Genomic DNA, 25531 nt, shown 5'->3' with positions numbered 1-25531 from the left:
AGGGGGAGCCCTCCTCCCCTATGATCTGACCCCAGCCTGTCAAGTCTCAGCTAGACTGCCTGCATCCTCTTCCTGTATTCCCATTCCTTAAAAATAATTTTTAAAAATTACTTTCTCCCTTTGTGCATGGGTGTGGGTGGGCGAGGGCGAGTGGAAATAGGGTTATCATATGCCTGCAGATGTATAGGACAGTGGCTGGGAGGTGGCAGCTACTACTGCTCCCTTGACAAGGGAGAGATAGATGGTGGTGGAAACCCCCAGACATATCACAACACATATGGCTGAAGTACAGCTCGTTCATCCGAGTCTCATCAGGATGTCCCGTAGCTTTTACAGCAGGGTCTCCAGAAAATTCCTGACTTAGCTTACTGACGGCTTTCATTTCCCATGGGTCCCAGAAGGAACCAGGGAAACTGCAACCCTCTGTAAATTTTAACGAGCAAGGTGGAATTTGTGTGAGCACAGTGCTCCTTATGGGCACCTTGGGAGAAAGTGTGTGATAGCTGGTGAGGGAAACTCAGACATATACAGCTTTTATGAACTCTAAATATATGGGATGCTGACTTAACATACAGGGAAAGGCAGACGGGATTCGGGGGGCTCCCGACGTGAAAAGAGAAAGCCTCCACTTGGTCTGGTGTCCTCTGCACTAGAACTGTGACTTTCTAAGTTCAATAGGTCTGATTGAGCATAAGCTATCCCTCCCCAAAATGGCTCTCTGATAAGCTCTTTATCTGAGGGAAGTCCCGGAACTGGTAAGAAGAGCATGTAATCAAGACAAAGATGAGTAAGGAACGTGGTAGGCTTAAGACTCTCTACAGAGAAGCAGATACCCAGAATGCACTGGGATACCCAGAATGCACTGGGGCAGGAAAAAAACAAAACAAAACAACAAGCAAAGAGTGGAGATACACTCATATTCAGCCAGATCAAAAGTGCATGTTTGGGAGACTAGAGAGCCCATGGGTCAAGAACATGAAAACCTTCCCATAGCCAGGAAAGGGTCATCTGCAGCATTCAGGGTTGTTTACAGAGATAAATGATGTGTGGGAATCAGTTGGAACACAACATGAGGTGTGCATGGCATGCCCAGCACTCCTGTCTTCCCGTCTGTGCAAGGCAAGTTCTGTTGACATCATAGGGAAATGATACTGAAGCAAGGGATAAAGTCCTCCCCCACAGGCTGGGGTGGGGGTGGGATGTGTGCGCATACGGAGGAGGAGAGAGAGGCCAAGGCCACTGTGAGAATGAGGAACTGTGTGGTGTGGGGGAGGGAGCACTGATTAGAGACAAAAATGTGGGTAGGGAGGGCCAAAGGAGCAGGAAGAAGCAACAGGAAACAGAAGTTGATCCAATGGCAGGGCACCGAGAGCGACGGCAGGCAGAGCAGAGACAGCGGACCCCCGGACGTTCTGTTATTTTAGTCTTGCCAGCCCACCAATGGTAAAAGGTGCGGCTATTGGAGAAAGGAAATCAAAAGAATAACATCGCTTGCTCCCCATATCAGAACTGGGCCATCCTAGCTGAGCCACCAGCCCCAGGTGGGTGTCCTATGCTTGGCCACCCACAGCTCTTACCACTTAAAGGCCAAGGAGCACCTGCTGTGGACTTGGATTGTTTGGACATTGAACTTTAACTTTAAAACATCAACGGTCAAATGGAAGGCAACATGGGATGTTGTTGCTTTTAGAAAAACCCTTTGCTGGGTGATGAGAAGATTCTGTAGGTAAAGGCACTTGCCGTTCAGTCCTGGAGCCTGCGTGGTGCAAAGAGAGAACCAACCCTCACCGATTTGTGAGAGATTTCTCTGATTTCCACATGCTGGCCATGGCATGCACACATATACATGTACATTCCACAAATAAATAAATATTATATATATATGTATACACACACATATACACACACAAACACATACGTTTTGCTTATGTAAAAAATATATTCATACATACACACACACACACACACACACACACACACACACACACACACACGTTTTGCTTCAATGGTGCAGGTGAACTAGGTTGAAGAAACCATCCATGAACTCCCAGTAGCTGTCAACTGTGAAATGCCACCTGTCTGAGAAACACGATCCTTTAAGAAATAGACTCTGACACACAACGGAAACTTAAGACCTAGTCAGCGGCTCCAAGGAGCAAATTTCAAGAAGCCTTCTCTAAAAGTTAGCAGTAGGGATTTCACGTAGATCTCATTGTGTAGTCCCTGAAGCCTAAAGGGCAGACAGAAGCTGATTGGCAGAGGTGGTTGCATTGCCATTTCTTGGAGAAGCACAGATCTGGACACAGTGCCTGAGAGAGTCATCTTAAAGGAGAAAGGATTTATTTTAGCTCATGGTTTCAGAGGAATCAGCCCACACTTGTTTTTGACTCATGGCACTTAGGAGATCATGATGAAGAGCTGCTCACTTCACGCCCAACCAGGACACAGGGGGTGGGGATATGATGACGCTCTTCTGACGTTCTACTTGCTCTTTTCTCTTGTCCAGTCCTGGAGGCCATGAGATAGTGCCACCCATATTCATAGTGGGCATCGCAGGCCCAGGTAATCCCTTCTGAAAACATCCCCATGGACATGCCCAGAGGTGTGCTCCACCACTCTCCCAGGTGGTCCTAAATGCAGTCAAGGTTGACAATGACATTTAATCATCTTACTTTAAAACCACAGGGATTACGGTGTACCGCAGCATTGATGGCGTAGAAGACGGTGTGACTATTACCAGAAGGAGTGAGAGAGCTGTCTGTGACATATTACTAAGTGAGCAAAGCAAACTGTGGAAAACACCTCAATTTTGCTCACAAAAAGCAACACCCAATTATATAAACATGGGCAGGTTTAGCAGTACTCTCTGAAGAGAGATGTAAGAAGAGTTTTTTTATTTAAACAGTTTAAAATTTTTATATATTATGGTTTGTTTTATTTGGCTAAATGTTTATGGATTACTTTGTACCTTGAAGTTTGATTTTAAAAAATAATTTTATTGTTTTAAAAGGTATGTGAATGTGTGTGTGTGTGTGTGTGTTAAAGAATCACTTTTAGTAGATATTAAATAGAACAGCAAAAAAAGGGGGGGGAATGTTATGGCAATTTTTATGCAACCATATTTAAAAGTTATCTTAAATGAGAATAAAGCAAAACTCTCCTGCCATGACTCTTTGGGATGACTGAAGAACACTACGCATTACTCTAATGTCTACAACTACTCCAGTTGCCATTACGTATTTCCAATAGCTGCTCTGAGCCCAGTTTGGGTAGCCAAGGGGTGTTTTCATCCCCACCATCCTCTACTTCCCCAAAGCTAGACCTTTGAGGTCTATGGACGCTCAAAATCCTGCCCTCCCTTGACACTCCAGAAAAACCAATGCCGTTGACCCTCTAAAACCATCACTTGACATTTGTCTGGCAAAATCTTACCATCACAGGTACCAGTGTTTGTCCTGGGGCTCAGTGTCCTGGTGTAAGCTCCAGCTCAGCCACATGGATGTTTTGACCTGGGAAAGGTACATAGCCCTTCTGCGCATCTTGAAACGGAGAGAGTTCCTCAATATACACACAGGGCCTCATGAGAACTAAACAAGCCAATATATATGATGTGGTTGCATGTGGCCATGGGAGCCTGTCACACACTAGTGCAGTACTTCCTGTTCCTTGTCATTTCAGGTTCCGATCTGTCACCACCTCTGCCTAGGACAGCTCTTCCTGAATTCCCAGGAGTCACTGGCTCCTTCCATTGCTCTGTCTGCAGCAGGCACAGTGAGTGCCTTTTATTGCACGATTTCCTTTGTTTAACCATCTCTTCTCTCCTACTCTTGAGCCATGAGCAACCCAAGGCCGGGAATCAAGTGTCCTTCGGCTGTGTTGCTGGCATTTGGCACCGTGTCTGCACGCAGAGGAAGCACAAAGGATGGGGGATGGGTAGATGGCAGGATGGCTGGATAGGTCAGTCGATCCCTAGGATCCTTCCCTCTTTAGGCTGTTTCAAAATACACTGGGAAGCCTCAGCATTTGTGCTTGAATTCTGCCATGCCTATATCTTACTGTTGTGTAGTTTAGGCATTCTTTAGATTGGTCATGTTTCCAGGCCCTCTTATTTACTCACCTGCCAGCAGTGTCCGAACCTCACTATGGGCAAACACTCTTTTTCCGTTCTGCCAAGGTAGGTTAGAGAATGTGGCCACGAAGAAGTGTGGTGGCATCTTCCCTTGGAAGCTTGCCCCTTGTCCCGAGGACAGTGATCAGAATTTCAAGAGATGTTCCCAGAAAAGGACCAGAGATGCCTTAAGGTAGAGCCATCTGGTCACCTCTATCCAGGCTCACATGTCAATTTCATCTCCTCTCAAAGAGCTTCTGCCCTTTGATGGCGTGTTGCTGTGGAAACTGTTAAGCAAGGTGAGAAACTTGAAAGGGACTAGTTAAAGGGGGCCCTGCTAAGAAGAGCCAACTTCAAAGGCAGCCTCTGCTCTAATGGGATGGTGCTGTTGGCAATCAAAAAGCTGAAGATGAGTCCATGTAAAAGCAAAGCTCACCCGCGTCTTGTTTGAAGTTGCTGCTGCAGCAGCAGCAGCACAGCAGCGCAGATAAGGAAGAGGCTCATGTGAAGGACCTTCTGTTTTGTAGGCTGTAGGGGCTGGGGAGGGTTTGCATAGGCCCATTTCCACGCCTTAGCACACAGCCTACATACACTATCAGCCGCCTATAAACAAGAGCATGCTGCCTCCTCCAGATTCCATCATTACTTCTGACTGGCCTAATTGATTTGTGAAAATGAGATTACTTGGAGACCTGCCTTAGGTTTTCAAGCTGCACAAGATACACTGACAGTGTAAATATTTTTATGTCGCTATATATCTTAATGAAATAACATTCCAGTCTGGAGAGTGTGTTGGCCTCGAAAGATCTATTTACATAAATCAAGAAAGGCAGTGGGCAGTGCTGGCAGCCCTCTGGCTTGTCATGACACTGTGGTTGGACAGACAAAAATTTCACACAGGGACAGATTTCTGTAAGGAGAGATTTAACCCCTACACTCATTTTACGAATCAGTACACAACTGTTTCAGACACTGGCCCAGTACCAGGCATAGCCAGTTTCTCCTCCTTTTAAATACCGAGCCCATGTAGAGACATGAACAGAATTTCAAATTCAGATTCTAATTTCAGGGAGTGCCACTTTATAGCATAATTATTGAAGGACTGGGTTCCTATGGCCAACATCTGTGATGCACTGCCTGGTAAATAAACTACTATTGCTAATTTATCTAGTCTGGAAGAAATGTGTGTGGCCTCTGACCTTGAGTAGTTTTTCTAGGAGCTGGGCATCCTGTAGATTTGATGACGTCCTTGGGGGTCAAATCTTGGGCAGGAGATTATGGTGGTTTGAATAGGTGTGGTTCTTATAGACTTCTGTGTTTGAAGGCTTGGCCATAGTGGGTGGCATTATTAGGAAGTGTGGCTGTGTTGGAGGAAGTGTGTCATAGTGCAGGCAGGCTTTTAGGTTTCCTATGCTCATCCAGTGTGGCACACAGTCTCCTTCTGCTGCCGATGGGTCAAGATACAGAAGTCTCGGCTCCTTTTCCAGCACCGTGTCTGCCTGCATGCCACCATGTTTCCCATCACGATGATGAACCTCTGAAACTATAGGCCAGCCCCAATTAAGTGGTTTCCTTTACAAGAGTTGCCTTGGTTATGGTGTTTGTTCACAGCAATGGAAACCCTAACTAAGACAGAGATAGAACAGGAGAAAAGGTCACACCCCTTCCTCTCCTGTTCCCTCATCCCTCTTTCTAGTGTTCCAGGAACATGTGTATGTATGTAGATGTCAGATCAAGCTTAGGTGTCATCCCTCAAGTGATGTCTACCATATGCTAAATTTTTTATTATTTCATTATTGTTTGTGTGTATATATGAGTACAGTTGGGCACATGCCATGCATGTTGGAGGTCAGAGGACAATTCTAGGGAGCGGATTCTCTTCTTCCACCTCATAGGATCCAAGGATCTAACTCAGGTCTTCAGGCCTTTAGGCAAGCACCACTGCCTGGTGAGTCATCTTGCCAGTCTCGCCTTGTTGTTTTGAGACAAGCTCTCTCCCTATGCTGGAAGTTGCCAGTTAGGTTGGCTAGCCAGAGAACCCTAGCCGTTGCCTGTCTGTGCCACCCAAATGCTTAAGTAATAAGTGAATCTTCCTTTTTCAAAACCTGCCGCTCTGGAGAGTTGAACTTGCGCCTTTGTAGCAAGTGCTTTACCACTTTGCGTGGTTTCCCTTCCTCTACCATGAGAGAACCTAGCATCAGTAAGATGCCTTTAGATTTGGAAGCTTTGAGGTTTGATGGTGAAAAATTGCTTTTTTTTTCCTTTTTGGTCTCCCACTGGCATTCTCAAACATACATCTTGGAATATACTCCATTTTTCCTGGCAGTTCAATTGCAGGGGAAATGCCTCTTTCGGTATCAGTTCTACTCAAAACATAAGTTTATGTACTTTGCAATACTATGAGTCAAAAATAAATAGAAGAATGTGTTTATTTAGATTTCCAAGTGCTAACAGGTTTTAATTTACATCTTAACATTACTTTCTTTTGATATTAGTATGTATTGATGTGTCCCAGGGCGATTACTTGAGGCTTGTTTGTTTGTTTTAAGCCTTAAGGGTGTATTGTCATATTATATATTATTGCTCAGATAAAAATGAATCGAATATGACAAATATTCATGTTGGGTCTATATAACCAATACAACAAAGATATGGCTTAAATCCAAATATGTTTAATAGGCAGGAGGGGGATAATAGACTAAACCTTTTTGAACTGTAAGACAGTCTCAATGAAATGTTTTCCTTTATAAGAGTTTCCATACCAAAAATAAATAAATGAACAAACAAACAAACAAAGTTGCATGGTCACGGTATCTCTTCACATCAATAAGACCCTAAGACAGGTGGCCATATTGACCTATAAGAGAAATCACAGGAAAAACTGTCAAACAGAACTCAAGTGAGCTACAGCCAAGGCAGAAGTAACTCCGATGGAGACAACTCTGAGCTTGTCCTGCTGGGATCAACACGCTGGGTTCACCTGTAAGCAGCACCAGGCACTAAAAAAACACTTTGAGACGGAGCCCAACCCTAATGAGGAGACTCTCAAGGACCTGGCTGACAGATTCAAACTGACAACAAGAGAAATTGACACTTGGTTCGTTTTTCGAAAGAATAAGATGAAGCTTAAGCAGTTGTCCAAGGCCAACAGAGCAAAGCTGAGGTATAGTGCGTACAAGCCTGATAAGTATTGCCATATTAGATAAAACCTCCTGTACCACCAGTTCGAAGTGATGGAGCTCCACTGGCAGCCAGGATGGACAGAACCCAGAGGAGTCCTCCCCAAATGACAACCCCAGGGTCCTTAAAGCTTTGGAATCCTTGGGGAGACTCACACTCTTTTCTGGCTACCAAAGCAGACATTGCCTGACTCCCTAGTGTTGGCTCTTTTTTTGTGTTAAATGTTTTCCAGCTTGCTTGTTGGGGGTAGGGGGACTGTTGGGTTTTATGCCTATCAGTAAAGCTTGCTACTCATAGAAACAGACACACACACACACACACACACATGCACACACACACACACACACACACACACACACACACACACACACACTCACACACACCACAGTCTGTAGAATGAATTTCTGGTGATTTGTGTTTGGAGGTCGCACACATAGTCTTACAGATTTGTGGTCAGCTCAATTTTCTTTTTTAATTGAATCCCATAGTCATCACATTTGTACCCATGGTGTTGAAATAATGATTGGCAAACGGAATTAATTTACAAGCACATTTTGAAGAAGTCTGAATTTAAACTAAAATACCTTTGTTCTCATCCAACTCTCCCCTCAAATATTTATTGAGTTGGCATTAGAAAGAAAGAAGTAAATACGCGATTGTATCATATAATAGTACTTTAAAAACATTGACATTATTTACAGTATGGAAGACCAACACCCAAGTAACTAAGATAGTATAGTCAAGAAGCCATCATTTGGAAACAGAAGGATGGCTGGGTCTAGTGTGGCATATTTTCAATCTCAGCACTTAGGAGGTAGGCAGATCTCTGTGAACTCTAGGTTAGTCTGGTTTACACAGTCTGTCAAAAAGCAAAGAGACAACAACAACAACAAAAAAAGGGGAAACTCATTTGTTTCTTAATTATCAAGTACCCATATTAAACATAGCCCAAAATTAATTGTTCTAGGTGTCTTAGGTTACAACTAAAAATAGTCATAATAAATAAAAAGTATTCCTCACTATTGTTGGGCTTTTCCTGGAGAAACACAAACAAACATCTCTTTGCCTCAGATAGGGCACCCATAGAAGACCAGAGAAATGAGCCCACCCAAGTCCAGCTTCGTGAATCACTGAGTTTATTACTGGTGTTCCATCCAGGGACGTGGCTGAGTCAAAGGCAGCTGTGACACTGAAAATCCCTCCCTCAAATCCACTACTCATAAGAGCTACCCTTTCCCCCAAGCTCCCTGAACAGTTTGCAAGCAACATTGTAGTCCAGAATTTCTCCTCTCAGCACCAATTGTTACTGATTATATAACCTTTGGAGCCTAATGGTGGTGGGTTACATTTTGGAAGCTTGCTGAACCTTGTAAGTTTTACTTATTCCTCAAGTCTTAGAAGCCTTTCTCTTCCCTCCAGGAAGGAATGTTCCATTTACCAGCGAACGGCTACACAGTATTCTCTCTATTCCTTTAACTCCTACAATTTTTCTGCCTCAGCTTCTGCAAATTCCACTGCTCAGGGGTGGGTTGATATAGCAGTCTAATTATTTTTCCCATGTATGGTTGGCCACTGGGCCACTGTGCTCTGGCAATAGTCACTCATTTTCGGGAGCTTGACTGGTTATGAGTTTCTGCAGTATATTGCTTTTTGAAAAAAAGAGTTTCTAGGGCCAAAGAGATGGCTCAGCAGTTAAGAGTATAGCTTACTCTTACAGAGGACCTGGGTTTGATTTCTGGCACCCACATGGTAGCTCATAACCATCTATAACTCCAGTTCTAATAAATCATATACTCTTGCTGACATCCATAGGCACCAGACACACATGTGGTTGGTGTAAAATCATACACATAGGACACACATATGGATAAAATAAATAAACCTAAAAATTTTTTTTTAAAGTTTCATTCTATGTCTAACAACAGAAATGATCAATAGGCCAAACCAGTCGTGTTTAGAAGGTAGTTTGATAGGCACATAAAATTCATTTAACAAAAATAATAGCGGTTGCTTACCCACTTGAGCCCCATGACTTCCCCAGTCATGGGCTTTTGTCTTGGCTTACACCATCAGATGTGAATTCCCGCCTATTGACCCCTGACCTTAAGACCAATCAGAAAGTATCTGTGGCACTTAGGAGAATGTGCAAATGTGAGGACCCAAGTTCAAATCCTCAGCACCCATATGGAAAATTAGATTTGGTGCACAGGGACCTGTAACCTCAGTGCTGTCAGGGGAAGAGCTATACCAGCGTTGGTGGAGCTTGCTGATCATCAGTCCAGCTAAGGGTCACCAAGAAACTTGTTCTTGAGAGAATAAGGTGGAGAGGGATACAGCAGGATCCTAGATGCCCCCCTTCTCAGTGCGTATGGCCATGCATCCATGTTAACACATACCACACATCCTTCCCACCACACACACTAAATTGACTATGAAAGCATCTCCTTTGGTTGTTCCTATTACAGTTGTGTCACTGTTGCACCAGTGGGCTCACCTTGCCTGGTTTGTTGCTTCTGTACTACTCAGAGTCCACAGCCAAGCAAGACTGTTGGTAATAATTCTTTCCCAGCAGCCCGTATCATGCTTCCTGCTCTTAGGAAGGCAAGTCAGCGGGGAAGGAGATTCCAGCTCTGGTCCAGCTTGATTTTGATCTATCTGTATTCTGCATCCAAAGCCTGTGGTGACTTAAGCAACAGGGACTTATCATTTGATTCTGGTATGAAAGCAATGGCAATGGCAGCACTCTTGATTGTCTTGGGGGATATAGGGACCTCCCTGAATGACAACTCATAGGGGAGTAACTCACCCATGGCATTGGGACTTCCATTCAATAACCTTATAGCTCTTGGCAATTTCCTGTTTTATAGGGTAGTTTAGTGCAAACTCCTTAACTTATCTTTAGTGTTCTTCCAAATGTTTTTTTTTTCCTCCCAAGTCCATAAGACTCAAGGAGTTAGGATCATATAATATAACCTTCTTACAGAGAGTGGCCATCTGGAAGGTCCTGTAGGTCACTGCTGTGTGCTCCACGCAAGCGTCTGCTGGTCTTGGATAGCTAAGAGGATACTAAACATGAAATATAAACAAGGTCTAGCAAAGCACAAACAAACAAACAAACAGAAACATCCCTGTACTGACTGCTTTGTAATGTTTGGTTCAGTGGCATGAGCTATGGGGGCCACGGGCACTTTCCCTCACCATCCTGTCTCCTCATTTTGGGGTGTTGTTGTTATTGATGCTGCTGCTGCTGCTGCTGTAGGACTGCTGCACATCGGTTGTGTGGCACTATTCCTAGAAAGACCAAAGTATGGATACCACCAAAGTCCACTTTGGTGGACCAGTGAGTTTTATTGGGTTTACTTACAGGAGCAGAAAATAAGTCAAAGACGGCTCAGAGCCCCCCTCAGTATGGGTGGCAGGTCATAAAAGCTGAAAACCTGAAGTGTGCTGTACAACCTGTAGGAGGCTCAACAGGTTTGGTGGTCTTGCTGGATGGCTCAGCTGGTTTTTTGTTTGTTTGTTTGTTTTGTTTTTTTGTAGCTTGGGCTCATCTGGTAGTGACTCTCAACAAGCTTACTGCTTATGTACCCATGGGGAGGAAGGGCATAGTGAATCTAGTCAGATTCAGGGACTTCCTGAAGCCATTGTGAGTTGGCTCATTTCCAGACTTAATGAGCTTTCCTGCAGGATGCAGTGTTTCACCTCCTTTCAGACTCTAAGGCTTAGAACATCCTGTTGTTTCAACTCATTGCTCACATCCTTTTCTAGGAAGTTCCTTCCAAGGTGAAAGCATTCAATCTTAGAGGAAACTGCTACAGTCATATCTTCTTACCTTAGTCTTGGCAGGGCTGGCCTGCTCCGCTCGGCCTGGCTCAGGCCCAAAGGGAGCAGGACCATGCGTTAGCTTGCCTTGACAGCCACTGGGACCAGTTTCCAGGTTCTGATGGGCTCCGGGCCAGCGCTGTTGTTCCTGCCCTTCCATATGTCCTACCCAGTTGCTTCAGGAGCCTTGCACTGGCTGAGCAATCTCCAACCCCAGTACACTTTCTTGTAGGGAAAAAAATGTACACTGTATACCCAGAGGTGAAAAGTTCCCATCTCTAGGACAAACTTAATCTTTTTCACCTGTGCTGTTTTATCATTTATGTCTTCTTTGAACCATTTTTCTGGCTTTGAATATTTCCAGAAGCCCACTAGCATAATATTAGCTCTGTTAATTTTTTTCCTCTAGGAACTCTGGCTTGACATATTTACCTTAGAGTGACTTAGAGAGAGTGCGCTTGGTTTGCGTTGTCCTCCTCTCCCGCCCCTTTTGATGTTTCATCGCTTTATGAGCCTGATTCACATATCATTCTAAATCACTCAGATCGGCTGGAGCCTCTCCTACAATGACAGGGCTCAGAAGAGCCAATAAAGCCCCCACGTAGTCAATCAGGCTGTGCAGCCTCCGTCTAACCTGTGCAGGGATGAGCAGTTAGAACAGTTGGTTTCTCTGATTTCCCGGGATACAGACTGATCTCAGGGGTCCTCATGGCCCATAGACTCACAAGCCAGGTCACGAGTGGCTCCTTCACTCCTTGTTTAAGAGTTTTCCCAGCTGAGGACAGTGCTACAAGCCTGTAATCCCAGCACTTGGAAGGTGGAGGTATGCACATCAGGAGTTCAAGGTCAGCCTCTGCTCTGTGAGACTGGCACAAAAAGCCAAAAGCCAATTGAAATAGTTTAGATGCAGAATATTCCCAGTTGTCCTTGTTACCTCCCCTGGGCCATTATTTAGGCTGCTGTCTATATGTTGTATTGTGGATTTCTCCTTTTTCTTTATTAATGGTTGGAGCTGAGCTATCGTCTGTCATTTCTAACCTTGTTTCCTCCCTCGTCACTGGCCTATTTCCTCCCATGGGTTCTAAGTTTTTGGACCCAGTAAGGGCTGGATCGAACCTACATTCTCTTTCATCCTGCCAGCTTGAGAGAAGGCAAACCAGCGCCTCCATCTCATCTTCCCCTTTCCCACCTTTTCTGCCAACCACAGGTTAATGAGGAAGGTATCACCTACCTGTCCTTTTCCTATTTTAAGTTTCCCCTTAAATGGGCAAGTTCTTTCTGGGTAAAAAGCTTAGCCCCAGCCACATGGTTGCCTACAGCAAAGGCCTCTTAGATGATGCAACAGCGTGCTTATGGGACCTTTCCCATGGATGCTACTTTTTAGGGATAACATGTTCTATAGCCTGCTGGGTCATTTTAGTGATGCCACTATACTTGTAAGGTAGACCTGTTTCATCCTGAAGGGATGCCACCCCATACCACATAAGGAATTTACCAAGGTGGTTGTGTAGCTCAGTGTTCTTGTGGGACTCCTATCAGTGGGAGTGAGTGTGTCTCTGACTCTTTTGCCTGCTGTTGGGACTCTTCCTCCTACTAAGTTGCCTCATCCAGGCTTCATATGAGGGCTTGTGGCTTGTCTAGTGCAACTTGGTATGCTGTGATTGGTTGATGTCCCTGAGAGGCCTGCTCTCTTCTGAAGAGAAGCAGAGGAGGAGTGGATCTGGAGGAGAAAGAGGTGCAGGGGCCAGGGGTGGGTTAACAATGACGAGGACCTGTGAAGGGAGGGAAAACTACAGTTGGGATGTAATATGTGAGAGGAGAATACATAAATAATAAAAGAATTTAGAAAATGTCTAAGCCTTCAATCTGCATCATATATGCTACCTAAGTTTATAGTCTTAAGTATTTATATCAGTTGAAAATTCTTATTTGACTTTGCGTCAGTCAAAAAGTAGCGAAAACACTCAATGATTGAAATTACTTACTATGTGATGTATAAATTGTACCACAATGAAGGTAAAATAAAAAGTTAGGGGAGCAAGTAGGAAAGTGCAGGCAATGCTCTGAGTCTGAAGTTATGGAGGCCGTGACGTTACTGCTGCGGTTTTATAAACACAATGACGATGCTATCCTACACTTTTACAGCACTTTGCAAAGCATTTTGCTCGACCTGACTTTATTCCGTTTAAGACCTGTTTCTAGCCTTGTGGCTGAGGAGAACTTGAGGAGATTGCCCTTGACCTTGTGAAGACAAACTTGGTCCACACCTATTGGAGATACTTTCCCCTCCACTGTCAGCTCTGTGAAGACAGGAGCTGCCCCTTCACGGTCAGCACTGTGTCCTAGAGACCAGTTCAGTTCATGGTACCTCATGGGAACTCGAGGGGTCAGCGATGACTTAGATTTTGTAACACTAAGCCTTGAGGAGTATCAAGTTCAGGGGCAATCCGCTCTTTGTCAATACCATTAGAAACAGAGAAACATAGGAATGGAATAAAGCCATTTGCGGAAGCAGCTTCACGAAGTACAAACTGAATTTTCTGGCAATTACCTAAGCTCACTAAACAGCAGTGAATGTGCCACCACCATATTGAACCATTTGCCTCTGATAGTCTAGTTAGAATTTAGAATGTTAAGGCAGCGCCTTAACATGAGGAGAATGCTACACATCTGGACTTTTCTGTAACGGTAAGGCTGTGGGTGGAGCCATGGCCTGCCCATCGCATAGCTTTTATTTCCTGCTGTAGGTGACCTCATCACATCATCCTGGCAAGCTGTGGGTGTGGCAACTCCAGGCAAGGGTGAAAGTAATGGTGACCAAGGCCGTGGTCCTGGCATTCCTGTGCACTTGCCTATTAAGGGATCATGTGGCGGTTGTGTTGGTAACAGACATGCCAGCTTCACACGAAACACAAATGCACAGCATGTGTGATGTCCACAGTGATCTCTTCCTGAGAGGCACTGGCGTTAGAGCTGAAGACAGGCTTCCATGGTGGGTCCGAGTTGGTGAGGTACTGACATTCCCTAGCCGGTTGAGCTAACCTCTTCTCCACGTCTAGTGGCTATTTCTTCTGCTGCTGTTGTCTGTCCTGAGCCAGCCATCTGGATATGATAATTGGGAGGTTTATGGCTAAGATTATATGTTCCTTCCATCTCATCTCTGGTCAGTGTGTGGCTTTTAAGACAAACATTAAAGAAGTAACAGAATATTTTGGCTGGGCCACTTAGGGTGCCGTAGTCTACATGGACGAGTAAAGGACTGGATATGCTTGGATAGCCTAGGGGAGGGAGAAAAGGTCCTTTGAGGCAAATGAGGAAGTGGGATTGCGACATCTTTCAGGGTGCAGGTCTTGTCACCCAGGTCCCCATCTTGGAATGAGAAGTACTCAGCTCACAGGGGATTAGTGGGACATACTAGATTTTATTGTGAGTGATAGCTTTCCTCCAAGGGATGCCCTGATGTCTTGACACTCTGGGGGGCCCTCTGAGCAGCCACTGTCCTTGCTTAACATTATGTCCCTAGACCGGTCAGGCTGGTGAGTCTGCTTTTTGTTGTTCATTTTTGTTTTTGTTTCTGTGTGTGACAGGGTTTCTCTGTGTAGCCCGGTTGTGCTAGACTCACTTTGTAGACCAGGCTGGCCTTGAACTTACAGAGATCCACCTGCCTCTGCCTCTCCAGGTGCTGGGATTATAGGTGTGCACCACCACGCCCAACTCAGGCTGGTGAGTCTTAAATGCATTAACTCTGAAGCCCATTAGCATTTATACAGATGGAGCTAGGTTTGGGATCCCAGACAGAAATGAAGCACACCTCTCTAAGGAGGAAAAAGGAATATAGAAAGTAGGGGAGAGGAGGGCCAGACATAAGAGAAAAGAAGTGGAAACTTTCAGAGACATGACAGTGTGAGGGATTCCCAGGTTTTAGTGTAGAGCTTCCTGGTTGTTCATCTTCATCCCTGTTAGATCACTGGGCCATGGACCTTGCCAGGCAGAAGGAGAGACATGGCCGTAGGAGTGAACATCACTGCCCATCTGAGGCCACTGGTGTTTGGGTCACCATGGGATCTTGCAGTGGGAAGAAGTTGGATGTTAAGTGTGAGGATTGGAGGTATGGAACACTAGGACTTGAGGCAGACTCAGTAGTGGAAAGCACAGCCTTTGTTGTTATAATGTGGTACTCTGGGCCTTTGTTGTTTGCTTTGTTTTGTTTTTGAGACAAGGTTTTTCTGTGTAGCCTTGACTGTCCTGGACTCGATTTGTAGAGAAGGGTGGCCTTGAACTCACAGAGTTCCACTTGTCTCTGCCTCCCCGAGGCCTGGGATTACAGGTGTGTGCCACCACACCCGGCTAATGTGGTACTCTGGTAATTATTGTAGTATATATGAACAGAAGGGCAGGACTGCCTATGTCCCCAGTCTAGTGGAGAATGGGCCCAGAGTCCAGCTTTGGCAGTTCCATAGCATGTCAGAATGTCATTGGTTGTACAGAAGGGTGCCTTTGGGACAGAGAGCAGGGGAGCTGGGCACACACAGTTCCTCATGAGGAAGTTGAGATGGAGAGGAAGAAATGGACAGGAACCAGCTCCAAGAATGAGGAAACAACCCCGAATCTTCTAGATGTTACACAAGGAGCTCACTAAAAGTATGGCTGGACTAATGTACATTTGGAGTGCAGTAGAACAGACTAAAAGAAAACGCTCATAACAACTTAGACGATACAACAGGAAAACCATGACTTTCTAGCTCACCGTTTCATTATTCTAAGACCACCTTCATATGTTGCCATAAATCTTTTTATTCAAATTCTAAGAATTTCTTTCTATTTAGAAATCTTACTTCATAGCACCCAACACAGGCTACAGGAGAGATCTCGGTGCAAATAAATTAAAACATTTAACTGAGGTCCATTTAAAAAACAAAGGGAGTTGGAAAGATAAATTATTTGGCTCTGCAGTGGCGTGTCAGATCAAGCATAATAGAGCAAAATCTCAGTCTTACGACAAAAGTCAAAGAAAAGATTATGCTCCAAATTGCTTCTGGCTGACTGGCCTTGGGTTATTAATTCAAATGTCCCTCCTATTGGTGTTGTTAATGGCTTCAAACAACTCTTGTCTCCTCTTATGCAAGGGGAAAATTGGATCTGTACCAAAGAAAACAGCAGTAGCAGAAGGAAGCCAACATTTGCAGCGTTGTTAGATAACTTCAACTATTAATTTTCTTTAACCAAGTCCCTTTCCACTTTTTTGAAGATATTTTTTACACTGCCTAAAACTACGAGTTAGACATTCCTAGTACTTAAAAGGTTTCTTTAAAAAAAAAAAAAGAGGAAGAAGAAGAGCTTTCCAATATAATTAGCATCATTTCTCTTTATTCTGGCTGTTTCACCAGTATAAGCCAGAGAGTGAATAGAAGAGAACTCAGATGTGGGGAATTGTTTAAAAGAATATAGTATTTCCACTAATCCTTTGAGAATTTTACACAATGTATTTTGATCATTTTTACGGCCCTCCCACTCTGCCTCCAAACTCATCCCAGAGTCATCCCTACCTCTCCAGCTCCTCTCAATGTTGTGTCTTCTTTAAAAATGAAACTCTACTGAGTTATACCCATTGGTGTAGGGCCCTGTGCTGGAGCACGGTCTTGCTACTGGGGGCCGTACACCTAAAAAAACAAACAGATTCTTGTTCCTTTAGAAGCATCACCCTATGCATGGTAGAATGTTACCTGGCTTGATCTTGTGCAGGTTTTGTGCAGGCAAATCAATGGTGATTTTAAAAATCTCCCTCTCCCTCCCTCCCTCCCTCCCTCCCTCCCCCCCCCCTCTCTCTCTCTCTCTCGTGTGTGTGTGTGTGTGTGTGTGTGTGTGTGTGTGTGTGTGTGTGTGTCATGGCATATGTATGGAGGTCAGAGGACAATTCACACATATCAGTTCTCTTCTCTCAGTATGTAGGTCCTAGAGAGACCAAACTCAGGTTGGCAGACATGTCAGTACGTACCCTCAGCAGACAAGCCATCTCACCAGTGTTTGTTTGTTTGTTTGATTTGTTCCCAGTTAGAGAGGGCGGAGAAAGGATCCTAAGGACACAAGAGACACTAGAAGATTCTTTCAGAACATGGTAGAGAAGTAGGCAGAAATGATTTGGGAAAAAAAAATAATCTAATAGGAACCTGACATACCCTCAAGTTGGAAACTACTTCAAGAGATCAAATTTTTAAAATTCAAAGATCTCCAAGTCCAACCAGGTTCAGGTTGGAGGAGGTCTGTCTCTTGGATTCTGTAACCTGTGCTTGGCTGTCACGAATAGGGATGGCCTCAAGACATGTTGCATAATTTTTAGGAAGATTTTCACCTTGTGCTCTATGTCGTGGTTATTTTTCATTTTGGGAGTGCCCTAAATCTCCCACCCCCTTTGTTTGTGTATTTCTATTTCTATTTATTTAATCTCTTTGCAGCCTGCTCCCAGCCCCCTCCCTCCCCTCCTTCCGGTCCCACTCTCATGCTCCCTCCCCGCCCCCAACACCTTCTCCTTCTTCTCAGAGAATGGGAGAACTCCAGGGGTACCCCAGGGGTACCAGCCCACCCTGGCACCTCGAGTTGCATCAGGACTAAGCACATCCTCTCCTACTGTTGCCTGACAAGGCATCCCAGCTCGAAGGGGCTCAGTGGCAGGCAGCAGAATAGGAGACAGTCCTACTCCCATTGTTAGGGAACCCACATGTTGGCCACACTGCATATCTGCTACATATGTGTAGGGGGTCTAGGTCTAGTCTATGCATGCGCTTTGGCTGGTGGTTCAGTCTCTGCGAGCCCCATGAGCCCAGCTTACTTTACTCTGTAGGTCTTCTTGTGGTGTCCTTGACCCCTCCAGCTCCCTCTAGCCTTCCACTCTTCCACAGAACTCCTCGAATTTGGCCTATTCTTAACTCCTTTCTACTATAACCATGCCTTTCTTTCAAGAAATAATCTGCTTTCTGTCAAGCATTCCAAGTCAGTCAGACACATAAGCCTAAATGGATGCCCTCTTGTGGATGCCCACCTGCTTGAATCTTTCTCTCACTTCCCAGGGCAGTCAAGGGTCAAGCATGTGACTGTGCATGAGAGTCAGAACTCGGACTCAGCAGAGCAACACCAATTATACACTGTGCAAGACGTGTGGTAAGAGGAAATTTATTGTTGGGAGAAGGGCTAGGGAGAGAGAGAGAGAGAGAGAGAGAGAGAGAGAGAGAGAGAGAGAGAGAGAGAGGGATGCCCTCAGAGAAAGAGCAAGAGAGAAGTGCAGGAGTGAGAAAGCAAGAGCAGCAAGAAGAGCAAGAGAGAGGCAAGGTGGGCTTGCCCTCTTATATCCTGGGCAGGGGCACACACCTGATAGTGGGTGGCTTGCGATGACGTCATAGGTTGCTAGGCAGCCCGGGGGTAGGCTCCGGAAGCTGCTTATAATCAGTGACTTTATGGAAGCCTTTTGCTCTAAAAGCAGCGGTGGACAAGACGGTAAAGAACTCCCTGATACCAAGAACTTCTGGGGTCCTGTATTACTTGTGGGTCCTCAGTCTGCTTCCTAAGCAGTGCATAGTTATGCCTAAGCCCGTCAGATAATTTTTGATGGTTAGAAAGGGTGATAATTGATACCATCTGCCACCTCCAGATTTCCCCTGGAGATCTAAGTTCACTCTGCCATCACACAAAGTACATCTGATCCCCTTTCAACATAACTGATGAAGATTTTAGAGACTCCTATCGCGCTCCTCCTAAGATTTCTCTTCCTTAACTAAATATCATTTCCTTTGACACCTGCTCACTACTGTGGTTTACGCCGCCATCCCAGCCTTGTTTCCCTTGGCTTCCAGCCCAGTTTATCAAGGTTCCTGTTACCGTGTAGGACTGAACTCGTTCTGGTACTTTGACTAGTTCAGGCTATGGTCAGATGTCTCCTGGCCTTCGTCTGAACACTATTTATACAACTGCAAACAGAACTCGCTTTCACTCCTAGTGAGTATAAGTTACACTCTTGACTCAGATTGAGTGACACACAGTGGGCACTTCAAAAGCTGGACTTATGAGTAATAAGACACTGCTGGATTTTTTTTTTCAAAAGAATTGTGGATGTCAAGTTACTCATCTTGTATTGTTTTTTCATAAATTAAAAAAAATTATTAAAAAAATGTACGTGTCCAGTTGTTTTGCTTGCATGTATGCTTGTGCACCATGTATGTGCAGTATGAGATTAAATGTGAGTCCTCTGGAAGATCAGCCAGTGCACTTAACCTCTGAGCCACCTCTAGTCCCTTAACAATCAATTCTGAAAATCCTCATAGCAAATAACATTTATTCCTGTTAAGTGCTGTACCTTCTGCTTTCAGTCTGTTCTTAGGCCAAAGCAATTAATTTTTTTTTGACAGTTTTCAATCCTAGTAGTTCTTCACATCTTTAAAAAAAAACCCATCTAATGATAAATGAAACTGAGAGATTGCTGGCTGACACTGCTGTATCCCGGGCATGTGTGACAGGGCGAGTGAGCAATTATAAAATGCTTTTATTTTAAGTCTTTAAAAAAAATCATGCAGGCATCATTTCATCCCAGACAAAACTGTGGGGAAACCCTTAGTGTGTAAGAAGTAGACAGTTCATTTGGTCCATGCTACACCAAAGCATGGGCATGACACAATTAGCCAGAGGCCCGGTTTGCATCCCATTGACCCCAGTGTTTTCTCTCATCTTCCCAGCCCCCACCAGCATCAGCTTCTCCGTCTGGAAGCTCTTAAGAAGGGATGAACTCTAGAGACCTTTGGTTTTAGTATTCTGGTTTTTAAAATCCCCAAATGGCAACTGTTCCCTTTATTTCATTTTTAAGTCTACAGATGTCATCAGAGAAAGCCAAGCTTTTATCAGTCTCCCTTTGTGAGTTTCTATTATCTCTCAAAAATATTACTTAAAGCCTTCTAGGTGAAAAGCTTCATGTAGGAGCTGTTGGTGAAGCACAGGTGTCTTGTTTAACACACTTGTTAAAGACATAATTGAAAACATAAATGACAAATGTAATGATTCTCAAAGAGAATAGAAAACATTTATAAACAAACTGAGGGCTGTTGGGCTCTCATAAAGATGCATGTAAAAACGACAAACATTCAAACTTTTAAATGGTCAAAAAAAAAAAAAAAAAAAAAGAATCATTCAAGTCTATAATTGAGAGGTTGAATTTAACCACATCTTGGCTTTTGCCTTTTGGGGATAATTGCAAGGACAGGGTGATGAAAATGATGTTATTAAAAAAAAAGAAAGAAAGAAAGAAAGAAAGAAAGAAAGAAAAGAAAAAGAAAAATGGTGTCACCATTATGGAGAGCTTGTAATGGACCATGCATTCTATGTAGATTAGGGTCAGTTTGGGGTCTTGTATTATTTAGACTTCCATCAGCGTGGCAAACATACATGAGATAAGTCAACTTGAAGGGGCAAGGTGTGTCGGCCTATAGTTGATTGGCTCTGATACCTTTGGTCCTTTGGTGAAGCAGCATTTTGTTGTGGGAGTTGAACAAAACCATTATTGCAAAAAGAGAGAGGAGGGGCAGGGTGTGAATCTCTTCTTCAAGGACACGCCTCCAATGACCAGCTTCCTGAAGACTTCCCTCCTCCCCAGACACCCACATCTCTCAATAGTGTCACCTACTATGGTCCCAGCCTTATATACTTGAAACTGTGGAGGGACATTAAAAATTTGATATGTAGTAATCCCAGGGGGGAAAAAAGCATTGTCTACAAAACAACCAAGTCATGTTAGTACAAAAGAAACTAGTGCTGACCAACTGGAGAAGAGTGCCCAGGAAAGGATTTTCACTGAAGAGTGTCAGCTCTGTGGGTCATGTGGTGTCATTATGTATGATTTATCTTAGGCTGTGGATTCCTGTTGGTGATGTAGGAGCAAAACCCAGTGTGGGTGTTATGAGGCTTGTCATACAATGGAGGCGATAGACGCACAGTTCTGCCATGACATTTATGTGTGCCAATTAGACATAGAGGTAGGAGCAGGTTGCTGGGCCCTGGCTAACTCTGTGAGGGATGAAACCAGGTTGGTTTGCTGTTCTCTGGAGGTGAGACTTTAGGACTTTTTTTTTGGTAGGAAGAATATCGTTGGATATGCAGAACAGGGATGGTGAGAGAAACAGACCTGTATGCCAAGGTTTTGTCATTGTGTTAATGGCCCCAATTGTAAGTTGGGCCTGGAAAAGCTGTTTTATTAACTCTTTGCCAGGTAGTCACTGTCTATTTACTGCTTTGTTGGCTATTTATTTTTCTTCACATCTGTTCTTTTTAAAATTATTTATTTATTTAAATAATTCATTCAGATTACATCTCGATTGTCATCCCCTCACTTGTATCTTCCCATGCCCTGCCTCCCTCTTTTACCCTATTCCCCTCCTCTAGGCCTGTGACAGAAGGGGACCTCCTCCCCCGCCATATGATCTCAGCCTATCACATACAAGCTCTCCCTTACCCTCGGCTTAGTGGGCTTCCATAAGGACCTAGCTGTTGTGGCATGGAATGTGAGGCTAGGGGGTATACTGTACACTTCAGGATGTGTGAAACTGTCACCAAGCTCTGCTGTGTACTGGGACAGGAGGAGACAATACCTGCTGGGTACTAGCTGTGAAGTCTTTAGCAGCATCTTCAGGAGACAGGAGACAAGACGTGGCTTCCGAGACTTGTTCTGTTCTGAAGTCACTTCTTAAGGCAATTCACCGGAGAGAGGTAAAAGTCAGGCTTTGGATTCCTGCGGCTAGTGACTGTGTGGCCTTGGGAAAAGCTGCTTCTCCGAGCCTTAGTTTCCCCATCTGTAAAATGTCATTCTAAATGTCATACTAGCAGACAAGGTACATGGTACTTGGCATATAGAGTTAGCTAGTCCTATCCACAGCTTCCTGTCTGATCAAGAGCTGTTCCCAGCTGGCTGTACTCCTCTTGCAGAGTCTCCATGACCCCTGTGGGAGCAAGCGTCCTCCTTGAGTCACAGGATTGCATTCCCAGGCTTCTAGTTCTGCCTGTAGGCTAATGGCTCTGGGAGGTCAGAGCACGCTTCCTCCACCACTCTGTCTCTCCAGCATGCTTTTTTGTCCTGCATTCCCCTTCAATGTCTCTGTCTGGTCCTCCTAATTGGATCCAATGTGTGTCTGCAGCCCAGCATTGTTCTGTCCAGGAATACATTTTGTGGAGCTGGGAAAGATTAAGCTTTGTCACATGGAGCCTTGGTCCAGAACTTACAACCCTGCTGTTCTACTCTGTGTACAAGCCAGTTGTTCAGTGTTCTTTTGTCCACCCCCCACCCTCCCCCTTTTTTTTTTTCTTACCCAAAGCTAAGAAATTTCAATTAGAAGAAGAGTGAGTACCCGTCTCTCCTTGAGGTATTTGAGTTTCCTGTGGAGGACCAGAGATATTCTTCCGATTTCCTCCCAAGCATCAACTTTCCAATAGCGCGTTTCATAGATGGGTTAAAATTAACTCTAACACAGGGGCTCCAGCTTGGCCTACTTTAGGTTTTTCTTCTAAGAGAAATTAGATGCCTGTATTTATTATGTATTTGTTAGGTCTCGAAGTCTTTCTTGTGGCTCCTCCCATCACTTCTAACCCCGCCCCCCTCCACTCAACCTCTCTCCCTTATAAAACAGACATTTTGGCTACCAGTCTTTTGGCCCTGCCTACCTCTCTTGCCCTCTCTCCACCTCTGTCCTCTCATGGTCCTGCTTAGTCTGTTGGCCATGTTCAGCCTGGACTCTTCCCTCTGCTCTCTCCCTTACATCTACAGTAAAAATATTCTCCTTTCTCTAGGAGTAGTCATGCCCTCCTCCTTTTATTTCATTATTTTCCTTCAGTATTGTATTAAGTGTTTTCTTCAGGCTGTCAATATTACAGAGAAAAGATATTTAGAAACACATTAAGCTCATTTCCAGCATTATTCTCAAATCAAGCTGAAAATTAACTTGAAGGAAAAATAAAATAAACACGTGAGTGACTTATACCTTTGTAGACAGTTCACAAAATGCAGCCAAGCATCTGACTCCGTGAGCACACAGCTGCAGATGCAGGCCTCTTTTCTTACCCCTTTTTCCTCGCATTTTCTGAAGTCTTTGGCATTCAAGTGGTTACTGTTCAAGTTCAGCAGGCATGTGGTCATTAATCATCGTCTCCACTGCCCTTTCCATATGCAGTAAAAGGGAGTCATTGTCTACAGTTCATTTTCACTTCTTAATGCTCCTCGGATACTAACGCAGAAGTGCAGAAGCACATGAACTGGCTTGTTAAAACGTCAAGGTTGGCATGGCCACCTAGCACACAGTCTAAGCGTCCTGAAGGCCAAGAAATTTGCCTTCTAATTCTTGAAGGTGGTTTACCTTCTGTGAATATCACTTGAAAGTGGGCTGTCATGCCTGTGAGTGAACGCCTCTGATTTCCTCCTACAGCTCTTTGCTGTGAGTGTATGGAGCACCCAGGAAGTGGCCCACTTTCAGTTCTCCTGCAGTGCCGAGCGCCCGTTTGACCGTACCAAAACGTTTAATGTATTTCCCAACCTTTCTTGTAAATGCCAGTGTATTAACAGCGAGGCAGGACAAAAATAGACCTTCTGTTCATGACAGCTCATCCTCGTAGCCTTGTAGGGCAAAGAGCTATAGAAACCACTCAGCTTGCAGAGTTCCCGGTGGTGCCTTATGGATTGCGGCTGGCTAGAACAATTGATTAGCTTATCACTCGGGAAACGAAGCCAACTACCACATGGATCAGTGAGCTTTGCTCCAATCTCCAGCTAGGGAAGTTGATACTTTTAATTTTAAAGTCTGTAGCCCTCGCCCCAGGCACTTAATCTACCAAACGTCTATTGCTAATCTAAATTGAACTATAAACCAGTTCCCCAATCCTTTTAAGGCACAACACTCAAGGCCCCTGACATCAGAGGAGCCCAGAGACTTAGAGGGAGAGACAGAAGAAAAAAAAAAAATCACAACTCTCAGATTTGTGCGGCTTCAGGACTTTCCATGGGCCAATGCTTGTAAAGCGGGGTGGGGTGGGGAGTTGTGGGGGTGAGGAGGTGGGGGGTGGGGGGGCAGCATTTCATTGTTCTAGGTGAGGGAATTGGCAGTCACTGGGTTGTGACAGGCACAGGGATGAGGCACATACTCCACCCAGGGGTAGAAGATTCAGTGAAAATTGACTTTTCAGGCAGGGTGGAATTGCAGGGTTACTGAATTTTAGTGTTGTTGTTGTTGTTTTGTGTGTGTGTGTGTGTGTGTGTGTGTGTGTGTGTGCGCGCGCATGTCTGTGTGCACAAGTGCATGAGTGCCTGAACATGTGTGTTATCCTCAGGAGTGCAGGAATCTACTCCTTTAAGAGCCTCTCACTGGGAACTGGGGCTCACCAATTAGGCAAGACTGGCCAGCCAGTGAGCCCCAGGGAGCCTCTTTTCTTTGCCTGCCCAGCTCTGGGATTACACATAATCCTCGCTCTGACATGGGTTCTGGGGCTCCAACTCAAGTCCTTATGCTCAAAAAGCATTGCCTTATGAACCGAGCTAGCTCTCTGGCTCCCATCGCTTCTTATTAACAGGTAATCCTAACTAACACAGCCGACTACAAGTCTCTTGCTTTGTTTAATTAATTTCATCAGTCTCACCCAGGATGTGTTTGGCCTGGAAGAGCAGAGAGGAGAGCTGGGATTTCATTATACAAAGTCTATCCAGCCAAACTTGAACCTTTGGGCATTCAACTGAACTTGGAACCAAGCCTTTTTACTTTTTCTTTCTTTCTTTCTTTCTTTCTTTCTTTCTTTCTTTCTTCCTTTCTTTCCTTCTTCTTCTTCTTCTTTTTTAATTTTTATTTTTTTTGTTATTCTAACTTCTTACCCACTTATTGGAGAGGTATTTCCAGGGTTTTGAACAACTGTAACTGGAGTTGGAGAGATTTAAAACTTGACCATGAAAAGAACAAATAGCCAACCCAAGAGCACTCTTCTTCAATGCTTTGGGGGGGGGGGAACCGTGTATAAGGTGCTGATATGACATTATAGGTCCTTTATAAGTATGAGATTTGGGATTAGAACTGGCAGAGGTTGAGACCAAACAGGGGAGGGGGAAAAGGGTCCTTCCTGTAAATCTGTCTATCCGTAGCTTCCACCAAATCCCCACATCTCTGCTTCCACTGAGCCCCACACAGGCAGGCATACTCTCTATGCCCTGCCGACACTGTATGTATGGCTTTCGGCTTCTCTCATGGAACAAAGCCGTGTAACGCTGATGTGGTTAACTCGTGTGTGTGTGTGTGTGTGTGTGTGTGTGTGTGTGTGTGTGTGTGTGTGCCATGTCCCGCCTAGGGATGACTGCCTCATTCAGCAGAGGGAGCTGTCAGGGGGATTTGGTGTGGTCAAGTGTAGTTAAAGCTTCCTATT

The 25531-nt window shown here is 44.6% G+C and overlaps 1 protein-coding gene across 1 annotated transcript in view; it reads left to right on the top strand.

The window, feature by feature from the left end:
* Positions 1–18133: 18133 nt before the first annotated feature.
* LOC311595122 (uncharacterized protein) overlaps positions 18134–25531 on the top strand; it is a 144825-nt gene continuing 137427 nt past the window's right edge. The window contains exon 1 of the mRNA XM_084777515.1: positions 18134–18265. The gene's annotated coding sequence lies outside the window, so the exon portion shown is untranslated. The remainder of the gene's footprint in view (positions 18266–25531) is intronic.

This window comes from Acomys minous (genome assembly GCF_964271855.1).
Source record: "Acomys minous genome assembly, chromosome: 3".
Classification (NCBI taxonomy): domain Eukaryota; kingdom Metazoa; phylum Chordata; class Mammalia; order Rodentia; family Muridae; genus Acomys; species Acomys minous.
The sequence above is the reverse complement of the archived record's forward strand: the minus strand, read 5'-3'. Positions and strand labels throughout refer to the sequence as shown.